Source organism: Lepidochelys olivacea, assembly GCF_965140295.1.
Source record: "Lepidochelys olivacea isolate rLepOli2 genome assembly, chromosome: 4".
Classification (NCBI taxonomy): domain Eukaryota; kingdom Metazoa; phylum Chordata; order Testudines; family Cheloniidae; genus Lepidochelys; species Lepidochelys olivacea.
The window spans coordinates 64545683-64557787 of NC_140414.1; the positions used below are offsets into that span (position 1 = coordinate 64545683).

At 41.1% G+C, this 12105-nt stretch overlaps 1 protein-coding gene across 5 annotated transcripts in view; it reads right to left on the minus strand.

The window, feature by feature from the left end:
- SH3D19 (SH3 domain containing 19) overlaps window positions 1-12105 on the minus strand; it is a 120434-nt gene that overhangs the window by 74123 nt on the left and 34206 nt on the right. The window lies entirely within an intron of this gene.

Sequence of the window (12105 nt, forward strand, 5' to 3'; positions counted from 1 at the left end):
AACTCTCATGATTTTATCATTATATTTATATTATCTGGTGTTTTTCTTAAAGCCCCATCTCTTGCAGTCATGTCATTATGTCAAAATCCCAGCTTTCACTATAAAAAATTATATATAGCTGTAATGGTTGCTTAAAAAAAAAAAAAACCAAAGAAAATCAAGAGTATTAAATGTTTACTATTTTTAAAATCTCATGATTTTGGGGGGGCCTCAGACACTATTTTTAATGCTTGGGATTGACAATACTGTGAAGATACAATATATTCTTACTGTACAAGGGATATATTAGGTCTTTTATATACTTTAGGAGCCACACCACCTTTAAAACAAATTTTGCATTGCAGGATGATAATTTTTTTACTTATAACACTTCAAAAATATTTGGAGGACTTCAACCCACCTTTACATGTTTCAAATACTTTCAAAGTGACATCATTACATACTGAGTTGTAGAAAAAGGTAGAAATTGTTAGCAGAAAATCTGAAATAAACGTATTTTTAAATTAATTAAATGGTGGTCAAAGATATCACATTTGTGGCCCTCGAGACCAAGAGGTCAAACCTGGATCTATTGGAAGTCTTCAACGCTATGGACAGCAAGAGTCAGCCATCTTATCTGTGTGATGTGGCAGGGGTAGACAGAATCACATTAACCTAGATCTACTAGTCTCTGAGAATGTGGTCATGGGCAACTGTTCATCCTTCTCAAACACCCTAACCAGCAGAGTCCTGCTAATCTCAATCCCGCCAGTGCTCTTTTCAACATGTATGTGAGGCTGAGTATAAGAAATGTCAGTTCAGATTCTCCCTCACACTACAACTTATTTGAGTGGATCTGACAGTGCAAATGGGGTAGTAAATCTACCTAGCAATTCTCATCAAAGGCAGCGACTGTGATTTCCTATTGTCTGGACAAAGCAGTGATCTGGATGAAAAGCAGCTGAATCCAGCCACTCAGTCTACGCAAAACAGAGCTCAAGTTGGTCAGCAGAGGCAAACACTTTGCGGAATGAGCTCTCTCTAACTAGTTCTCCAACTGAGGGCATTTGTTCACTATTTATCTTAGTACTCCTTGTGTGCCTAGCTTTAGGTTATTTCAGAACCATACTTTGGTCACAGATTCTTAGATTTTAAGGTCAGAAGGGACCATTAGGATGATCTAGTCTCCTGCATAACGCAGGCCACAGAATCTAATACAGCAATTCCTACATCCAGCCCATTAAAGTCATCAGATGGTAACAACTTTCACTCACAACTGACCTGGACTGATTCTGAACCCAAAACTTAAAGGCTCCAGATCCTGTTACCAATCCACTGTCAGGACACATAAGGACTGAACCACTCAGACTATTCTCTGGTCCTGCCTAAAAAATGTGACTCAGTGGCCAAGAATATATTTTTCACCATTTTATATCAGATAAGAAGGTAGCCATGGTGATCCATGCCTTTGTCATCTCCAGGATAAACACTATAATATGCTATACTTAGGGCTGACCATGCCACCACCCAGTAAGCAAGACAGATCCATGGAGTATTCATAGGCGTAGCCTGACTTCTATATTGGCGGGGGGGGGGGGGGAAATTCCCTGCGTGCCCACAGGAGCGCCATTTCAGATTTTTCGAGAGGGTGGGGTACTTTAATCATGATGTCGGGGCTACTTAGGCAACTGAAAACTCTTGGGTTGTTTTTTTTTTTTGCAGATAATAACTTAGATATTATCTGACATGAATACTGTATCTGATTCCAATATCAAGAAAGAAAATTAAATATTAGATCCCCTCAGCTCTAATACTAACATATCTGACATCTTGTGGTAAGTCACTTAAAGGACACTGGTTAGGTTTAAAATTGCAATGTATATTCTTACTCAGATACACTTACAGAAGTCAGAGAGGACCATTGTGATCGTCTAGTCTGACCTGTACCTTGCAGGCCACAGAACCTCACCCACTCACTCCTGCAATAGACCCCTAACCTCTTGCCGAGTTACTGAAGTCCTCAAATCATGCTTTAAAGACTTCAAGTTACAGAAAATTCACCATTTACACTAGTTTAAAATTGCAAGTGACCCATTCTCCATTCTGCAGAGGAAGGCGAAAACCCTCAGGGGCTCTACCAATCTGACCCAGGGAAAATTCCTTTCCAGCCCCAAATATGGCAATCAGTTAGACTCTGAGCATGTGGGCAAGACCCACCAGGCAGATACCTGGGAAAAAATTCTCTGTAGTAGCTCAGAGCCCTCTCCATCTATTGTTCCATCTCCAGCCGTCGGGGATCTTTCCTACAGACAGTCATCGATGGACCACACGCCATTGTAGGCAGTCCAGTCATACCATCCCCTCTATAAACTTATCAAGCTTAGTCTTGAAGCCAATTAGCCCTCCCCCCCGCTCTCCTCTGGAGGCTGCTCCAGAACTTCACTCCTCTGATGGTTAGAAATCTTTGCCAAATTTCAAGCCTAAACTTGTTGATGGCCAGTTTACATCCATTTGTTGTGGGGTCCACATTGGTGCTTAATTTAAATAATTCCTCTCCCCTCCTGCTATTTATCCCTCTGATATATTTATAGAGACCAATCATATCTCCCCTCAGCCTTCTTTTGGTTAGGCTAAACAAACCAAGTCTCCTCTCACAAAGTAGGTTTTCCATTCCTCAGATCATCCTAGTAGTCTTTCTCTGCACCTGTTCCAGTTTGAAGTCATCTTTCTTAAACATGGGAGACCAGAACTGCATGCAGTATTGCAGATGAGGTCTCACCAGTGCCTTGCATAATGGTACTAACACTTCCCTGTCTCTACTGGAAATACCTCGCCTGATGCACTCCAGGACAACATTACCCTTTTTCATTGCCGCATGATAGTCATCCTGTGATCAACCAATCGGCCCCAGTCTTTCTTCTCCTCTGTCACTTCCAAGTGATAAGTCTCCAGCTTATAGCAAAAATTCTTATTATTAGTCCCAAAATGCATGACTTTGCACTATTAAATTTCATCCCATTTCTATTACTCCAGTTTACAAGGTCATCCAGATCTTCTTGTATGTTATTCTGGTCCTCCTCCATATTGGCAATGCTTCCCAACTTTGCTAATAAAATTTGCAGATAACACATACTCCTACTTTTTGTGCCAAAGTCAGTAATAAAAATGTTAAATAAGATTGGTCCCAAGACTGATCCCTGAGGAACTCCACTAGCAACCTCCCTCCAGCCTGACAGTTCATCTTTCAGTATGACCTGTTGCAGTCTCCCCTTTAATCAGTTCCTTATCCACCTTTTAGTTCTCTCATTAATCCCCATCTTCTCCAAATTAACTAAAAATTTCTCGTGTGGAACTGTATCAAATGCCTTGCTGACATCCAGGTAGATTAGAGCTACTGAATTTCTTTTGTCTAAAAAAATCAGTTATCTTCTCTAAGAAAGCTATTAGTAACTTTATTATTACCTCTTAAATACAATAATTGAAACAACTGTAGAAAAATCTACAATTACTTTTTATCATTTAGGCTACTTACCTTTTCCAATTCACCAAGCTTGGAACAGATCATTTATAGGAAACACCCTAACAGCCCTTTCTTATCTTAATCACCTGTTAATCACTCTGCTTATAAACAAAATTCTGACCCCCTTCCTCAGGGGTGCAAGTTGGGAGCTGCACTCTCTGATCTCCTCTGTAGAACTCATTACATTGCACACGCAGGCTGCCTGCCTGAGGCTTGCAGTTGGGGGTGGGGGTCAATGCCCCCATGTGCCCCCCCCAAAAAAATCTGCCTATGGGAGTATTATACCAGTACTACTCACTTTGCATTGGACACCTATCTAGTTTAAAAGTCCAGATCAGGGAATGAGCCTTCCAATATAGCAATCATTTTCCTACTGGATAAGCAGGGCTCTCAGTTATTCCTGGAGTTTGGCCCTTCTAATAGCAGGCTAAGAAGGAGGAGTGGATGCACAGTTATACTATTGATCAAAGTATTTGCACTGCACTCATCACTGTGATATTCCAGAGGGCATTCCTTGTGAAGGAATAATCTGAGATCACATCAAGATGCTTTAGAAACTGGTGTAAAATTACTGTTCCGAATAACCCTAATACACATCTACTATTTTAAATATTAATTCATGGTGACAACGATAGCGTAAAAATATTAGGTCAAGTTAATTACAACAGTGCAAATGTGTACATGTAAATACAAACCACATTAACTTCATTGAGTTCTACAGGTGATACTGACAGGAAAATTTGGCCCATGCAAGATGCTAAGATGACAAGAAATAAAAGGTTAAAAAAAATCCTAAGGGAAGAGCCAACATTTTTGAGATAGAAAAACAGATGGGAAATATTTACCATTTAATACTATTCACAGGTTCTTGGGGGGAGGGGGTTGGTTTGTTTGTTTTGTGGGGTTTTTTTTCATAATACATAAAAAAACCTTTATTTGATTGTTACAGAACAAAAATGTTTACACAATGTTTTTACATAGAGTGACTTCTGCAAAGTAGGGTTTATCCCTGTTAAGCTTAGATTGCAATTTTAACCAAAACCACTAAGGAAAAAGAACCATCCTTATGAGTTTTACAAGCTAGTTGTCTAAGTCTTCCTTCTTTCATGCTAGACTGATTTTAGAGGCTTTTGTTTACAGGCAGGGCAACATGACTGTGCAAGATCTACTGATGTAGCTAAAAGATATGGAATGACGTTTATATCTGACAGCATGGTGCGTTACTCCAATTGCTTGTAGTACTGTTTTCATAAATATTTTAGTGGATAAACTAAAACACCTTGAAGCCACTACACGATACTTTCATCTTGACATATATTTCCTTGCGCATTCAGATGAGACTGTGGATTTGTCTATACTTACAGCGCTGTAGCACTTAGTGAAGACTTTACCTATGCTGATGGGAGAACTCCCATTAGCACAGACACTCCTCCCTCCCAAACGGTGGTGGCTATGTTGACAGGAGAAGCCCTCCCATCAACATAGCACCACCAGGAGTTAAATCGGTATAATAGTGTTGCTCGGAGGTGGGGGGTGGATTTTCCACCGCCTGAGCGATGTGGTTATACCATCATAAGTTTGTGGTGCAGACCAGGGACAAGTAGCTGAATGGATTTTGCTTTGAATCATTATGATTAGATATAAACAACGAGACCCACACAGGAAAGTCAATAGGTCTGGATCTACAAGTGTTACCTAGCAGCTCTGTGTTCTTGGGGAACCAGGGCACAGTACTCAGCCTGTCTGACTCACTAAAGACCTCTCCCTACCTCACCCCCAGCCTCTGCTTGAACCAAATCTGCATAAGAAGAAAAATTTACAAAAAGCAATGAAAAGGCAGTGGGAGACACACCTAAATCCTGGGATAAGGATGACCGGATTAAGGAAAAAGAAAAGGAGTACTAGTGGCACCTTAGAGACTAACCAATGCGTCCGATGAAGTGAGCTGTAGCTCACGAAAGCTCATGCTCAAATAAATTGGTTAGTCTCTAAGGTGCCACTAGTACTCCTTTTCTTTTTGCGAATACAGACTAACACGGCTGCTACTCTGAAACAGGATTAAGGAAACACCCCTAGCCTCATTTGCATCGAAGATGGGACAAGGAGGATTCTCCATTAGCATACAGAATGGAGAACAGAGATTCCAAGGCAAGAACCGCATGGAACTCTGGGACCAGAAAAGCAGGGAAGCATGGTCCAGATGTTAACGAACCCATGCTTGCCACCCAGTTCAGTAGTCATCAGACCAATTCTAGTAATAAATCTTTCATTGGTATCCAAAATACTGAAGCTCCCTAACTCCATTGTGAGCTCCCCGCAAGGAACACCACCCAAAGCCAGGAATGATCAGCTCCCATGTCTAGCCTGAACAAAACAACTTTGGTATTCTCCCTTGTTTTCACAAACAAATCTGGTGTTCTCCCTTGAACCACTGTTGTTTCTCTACAAAAATTTGCACCTATGCTCAAGTAAGTGTTCTGATGCCTGGATTCAAAATCTGTATCAGTTCCACTGTGACTTCATCTTCTCCTGACTGATCATGCTGAGGGCTCTGCCTGTCTCCAGCACTCCAGACCCTCAGCTACCACCTCCACCTAGGACCCCCAATCAATTCAAGCATCACGGAGTGGTGAGAACCCAGCTCTCTCGCTCTCTCTAGGTATAGCCTTCTGACCTTGGCTTGTGTGATCATAGTTTTGTAAACCTGACTTTTATAATCAAATTTAGGTTAGATTTAATATTATAACTGTTTTGTTTGGCTCCCCTATGGTTATTACCTGGCAATAAATAACTTTCATGATTTAGCTGGTTGCTTCTCTCTGTCTCTCTCTTCCCACCATGGGTGGGTTTTTTTTTTTGGTTTCCTCATTCGCTCTGCAGCAATGCTTCTCGTACCTAAGCTAAAAGATCCCTGCAGCGCCCAAAAATCCTGTGGGGTTTGCTCATCAAGTGGATTACTACCAGAATAATTGTAACGTGAAAGTGGGGATAGAGATGTGCTGAACCAGAAACATATGAGGGTGGCAGCTCAGAAGTGCTGCTCAACCCAGCCTGCTCAGGCATGCTCGGATCTGGTGCGGTACCGATGGCATATGAGGGTAACAGCTTGGAGGTGCTGTTCGACCCAGCCTGCTGAGTCCAGGGACATATAAGGGGTCAGCTTGGGAGTGCTGATTAACCCAGTCCTCTCAGACGCATTCTGTTAATATATGTGTGTGTCTCAGATGCACTCTGTTAATATATATGTGTGTGAGTGTGAATGAGTGTGAGAGAGAGAGTCTGATTCTAGGGCTGGAAGAACCCAGCCTTGGGGAACCTAGGTCCTGCAGGATGGCTCCATTGGGAGGGAACTTGCAGCAGGGAGAAGTAGAGCTCCGTATGAGAACACAAGTGATACAAGCAGTACATTGATAGAAGTACAGACACCCCCTCCCCCAGAAGTGTAACTCTAATAAATGAGCATACCCCAAAGTAATGGGCAAAGCTGGTAACACAAGAGGCCACGTCTATACTAGGTGTACTTTACTGGTATGGGAAATTGTATACTACAGTAGTAAAGCACTCTTGCTGTGGATGCAGCTTACACCAATAAAACTGTGCTTTTACTCATATCTGCATCTACACCAGGAGCTTCCGCCAACATGGCTATGACTGTCAGGGATCATGCCTCTTCACAGCCCCCACTGACAGCTGTGCTTTCAGAAGTCTGTAGTGTAGTCTTTGCTTAATGGCTTATCTTCACTGCAATGTTAGCTCAAGTTATGTACACTTGAGTTAGCTCCTCTCAAGTTAACCTAGTTCAAACAAGATTGGTCACACTATAAAACACAAACTGCACAGAGTCTCTGAGTCCACACTGCATTATTAGCTCCAGGATCAGCAGCAATCAGATTCAACCCATAACGTGTGACGGGACAGCTAGCTCAAGTTTGAAGCACCAGTTAACTCAAGCTAGAGATTTTTGTCTATGCCTAGGAGTCAGGTTAAGGACAACACTCAAGTTATACCTTGAGCCAACACTGCAGTGAAGACAAGCCCTAAAGGAGTCTTAACTATCATTTAATTGATGTTAAGGTTGGGATTTTCTGAACTCTGCTCCCAATAAAATCAATTTACTTCAAGGGCAGCAGAATTAGGTCAATGCGGAGTGTTTTAGAAAATCTCACCTCCAGTGATTCTCTGTCTTCCTACACCTACTTAATCTATATTCAGAACGTGTCACTCAAAATATCAATGTGAAAAAGCTGGAACGTCTAACTTTAGGTTAAAGAGTAGTATTTCTAAAGGGAAATGAGCCTTTAGAAGACAAACTTTGGTTTCCTCATTTTTTTAATTCTCGATTTACTCTCTTTCAGCTCACTCACATTAATATATCCACTGGGACTGTCTGTAAAATAGCAGATTTATTAGACCATATGTACCTTTAACTCTAATATGATGAAGCCTATTATCTAATCATTCCCCTCATCCCAAAATCTTATCACATAGTAAATGTAAACCAACAAGCAAAAAAGGTGTGTGATAATATAAATACACACACACACACGTCTCTCAAATTAGTTACTTATATGCTTTAAAAACCAGTTCCCAGGTAGTAGAAATACTAATTTTTAAGTATTTCTCAACATGTTAAAGTCTTACAAAAACAAAACTATCTTCATATACGATCACAGCTTGTTCCAAGTAACTGCTGACTCATTCAGTTACGCCCTACAGTACATTAGAAACACAAACTTTTAACAGTGGCTTCTAAAGAATGTGCACTGCACAGAAATTCTAAGTTTCCCCCATCCTGCACCAAACCTGTCTTCCCAGATATGACAACACTGTAAGCAGAGCTTTGCCAAAGAAATGCCAGAGTTGCCTGCAATAATTCCCCCAAACCACTGCCATTTCTCTCACAGTATGTTGGACACTGACACTTTACTATAAGAGATGCACCAAATGATGATCGGAGATGATCTCCATTGTGGAGAAAAACGAACGACTGTAGTCGCAAAACTTTTAGAGCCACGTTGAAATGCATTCCTGAAAACTGTTTATATTCACGGCTCGCTACTCATACATGAAAATTCGGCTGTTTGGAGAATGAGGTCAGCCAGAAAAAAATCTAAAACTCAGAACTTAAAGAGAGAGAGAGGACATTTAAGAATATTAATGGCTTTTTAATAGATATTTTCTTCGTGATTTTAATTTAGTACTCTCCAGGATTATTATTTCTTTTACAGTAGTTTCCAAAAGTCCCAGTCAGGATCAGAGTCCATATTATTCTGAACACTAGACACCCATATTAAAAGACAAGTCCCAGCACTGAAGGGCAGATGCATTTTAAACAAACATCACAAAAAGTAGATAAGGAAAGTCTACAGATCTGGGTAACCAATTCAAATCTGTTCCAGGTAGTAATAACTAAACCCCTCTATTTACTGAAAGGTGTTGGACAGCCATCTAGAAAGTAGTTGATGGTTTCACTCCAGTTCACTGGTGACAGGTGTCCACCCAACAGAACTCGTACCCTTGTTACCAATTTTACCAGAGAGAAGAGGGATTGATCATGTATGAAGACTGAATTTCTCTGTTCCCCAAAGCGGTAGGGGTGTGATGGGAAAGCTTGTACTGCTGCTGACTGTTCTATGGACTTTAAAGCATTTATGAGCAGCCCTAAAATAAAGCAATAAACTTATGGAAAAAAGCAGTAAAAATAGATTCCACATGCAAGTTTCCCAGGAACAGTTTTTAAAGTGTAGAAATAGTATTTTTAGAAATCAAAAATAGCTGAGTGTTTAAAAACATGTTGCTCAGAGCTTCAGTCTTCTGCACAGTGAGCAGTATGCACAGACACAAAGCAACAAGTCGTCCAAGCCCCCTTCAGCTACATAAACAAGGGAAACACTGCAGAATATACAGTTGATTCTTACTCTCTGTTTACAGCTAAAAATACATCCTTAAACCAGTGCTTCTCTGTCAACTGCAACATAATAGCTACCATTTCATTTTTGCAATTACTGCACCATACTTCTTATGCAAAACTTTAGCAATTCAAACAGAATTAAATGGCTAGATGAAGGGGAAACAGCATTTTTTGCATTACAATTTATTTTTCTTTTGTTCCTAACAATGAAAAACATCCACTAAAAAGTACACGCATTAAAAACATCATTATTCCCTTAGAATGGATTCTGTGCATTATTGAACATTAGCAGTCAATATCTGTGACAACTGTGTCCTTTCATCTTTTTGTGCCAAATTGATAATGATTGGCAAAATAGGAAATGATGTGTCCAGTGAAGCTTTATTTATTAAAGTGATCAAAAAAATTTTATTTAACAAAAAAAAATCCATAAAAATAACTTGCAGAGTTTACCATTTAAAAGAAAAGTAGAATCATAACATGTTCAAATCACAAACATACAGAAAAACTAGCAGAAGTCTAAATAAATATTTATTCCTTATGATCTTAACCCTTCCCAGCACTCAGTGAAGTTTCTTTTGGGTGTACTCTCAGCCACTACATTTCTGTTGACATATTGATGCACCTTCATAGTGTGAAACAAAAGTGAAATTTGAGATTATCTGCTTTAAATGGATAGGCTTGAGGGATGCAGGCTAGATCTGTGAAAATGAGGAATGTCCTGCATATTTCAGTTTGTTTGTAGTGTTGTTGTAGCTGTTTTGGTCCCAGGATATTCCCAGGGAAAGCAGTGGATGTATTGTTTCTTGACTTTAGCAAAGCTTTTGACACGGTCTCCCACAGTATTCTTGTCAGCAAGTTAAAGAAGTACGGGCTGGATGAATGCACTATAAGGTGGGTAGAAAGTTGGCTAGATTGTCGGGCTCAACGGGTAGTGATCAATGGCTCCATGTCTAGTTGGCAGCCAGTGTCAAGTGGAGTGCCCCAGGGGTCGGTCCTGGGGCCGGTTTTGTTCAATATCTTCATAAATGATCTGGAGGATGGTGTGGATTGCACTCTCAGCAAATTTGCGGATGATACTAAACTAGGAGGAGTGGTAGATACGCTGGAGGGCAGGGATAGGATACAGAGGGACCTAGACAAATTGGAGGATTGGGCCAAAAGAAATCTGATGAGGTTCAATAAGGATAAGTGCAGGGTCCTGCACTTAGGACGGAAGAACCCAATGCACAGCTACAGACTAGGGACCGAATGGCTAGGCAGCAGTTCTGCGGAAAAGGACCTAGGGGTGACAGTGGACGAGAAGCTGGATATGAGTCAGCAGTGTGCCCTTGTTGCCAAGAATGCCAATGGCATTTTGGGATGTATAAGTAGGGGCTTAGCGAGCAGATCGAGGGATGTGATCGTTCCCCTCTATTTGACATTGGTGAGGCCTCATCTGGAGTACTGTGTCCAGTTTTGGGCCCCACACTACAAGAAGGATGTGGATAAATTGGAAAGAGTCCAGCGAAGGGCAACAAAAATGATTAGGGGTCTGGAACACATGACTTATGAGGAGAGGCTGAGGGAACTGGGATTGTTTAGTCTGCAGAAGAGAAGAATGAGGGGGGATTTGATAGCTGCTTTCAACTACCCGAGAGGTGGTTCCAGAGAGGATGGTTCTAGACTGTTCTCAGTGGTAGAAGAGGACAGGACAAGGAGTAATGGTCTCAAGTTGCAGTGGGGGAGGTTTAGGTTGGATATTAGGAAAAACTTTTTCACTAGGAGGGTGGTGAAACACTGGAATGCGTTACCTAGGGAGGTGGTAGAATCTCCTTCCTTAGAAGTTTTTAAGGTCAGGCTTGACAACGCCCTGGCTGGGATGATTTAATTGGGGATTGGTCTTGCTTTGAGCAGGGGGTTGGACTAGATGACCTCCTGAGGTCCCTTCCAACCCTGATATTCTATGATATTAGCGAGACAAGATGGGTGAGGTAATATCTTTTACTGGACCAACTTCTGCAGGTGAAAGACAAGCTTTTGAGCTACTCAAGAGATCTTCTTCGGGTCTGAGACAGGTGTATTCAGGTCTGTATTTCAGAACAGATGGCAGCCTCTTTTAGCAATGGGAATTTTTGAGTAGCCTAACATCACCACTGCATCTAAACAGAGTCAAATCCTATATTTCCTGCAAAGACTTGTCTGTGCTGAGGATTCGCCTTAACTTCCGCTATTTGCCCCAATTTCAGCCATCTGGTATCCTCCTTTGGTATCCTGCTTGCAATTGAATCATCTCATTAGACTGACCTCACACTTGGTAAGGGAAATCACAACTTTTCAGGTATTTATACTTGCTCCTGTATTTTCCACTCCATGCATCTGATGAAGTGGGTTCTAGCCCACAAAAGCTTATGCCCAAATACATGTTAGTCTCTAAGGTGCCACAAGGAATCCTCATTGTTTTTAGGGTATGCAGTGAACACAAGAAAGGACAACACATGGTGATAGAACAGCACGCTGAATAAGCATTTTACTGAAGGGGAGACAACAGATAAAAGTAAAAATCTCTCCTCCACCTGTTGAAAACAAAACCAGAGGCAATGGAAACCAATGTAATATGCTAACAGCAAGAGCAAATCTAACCCTTTAATTGAGATTCCAAACAAGAAGCATCAATACAAAGACTAACCTTAGCCTAAGTGAAAGAGAACAGAAG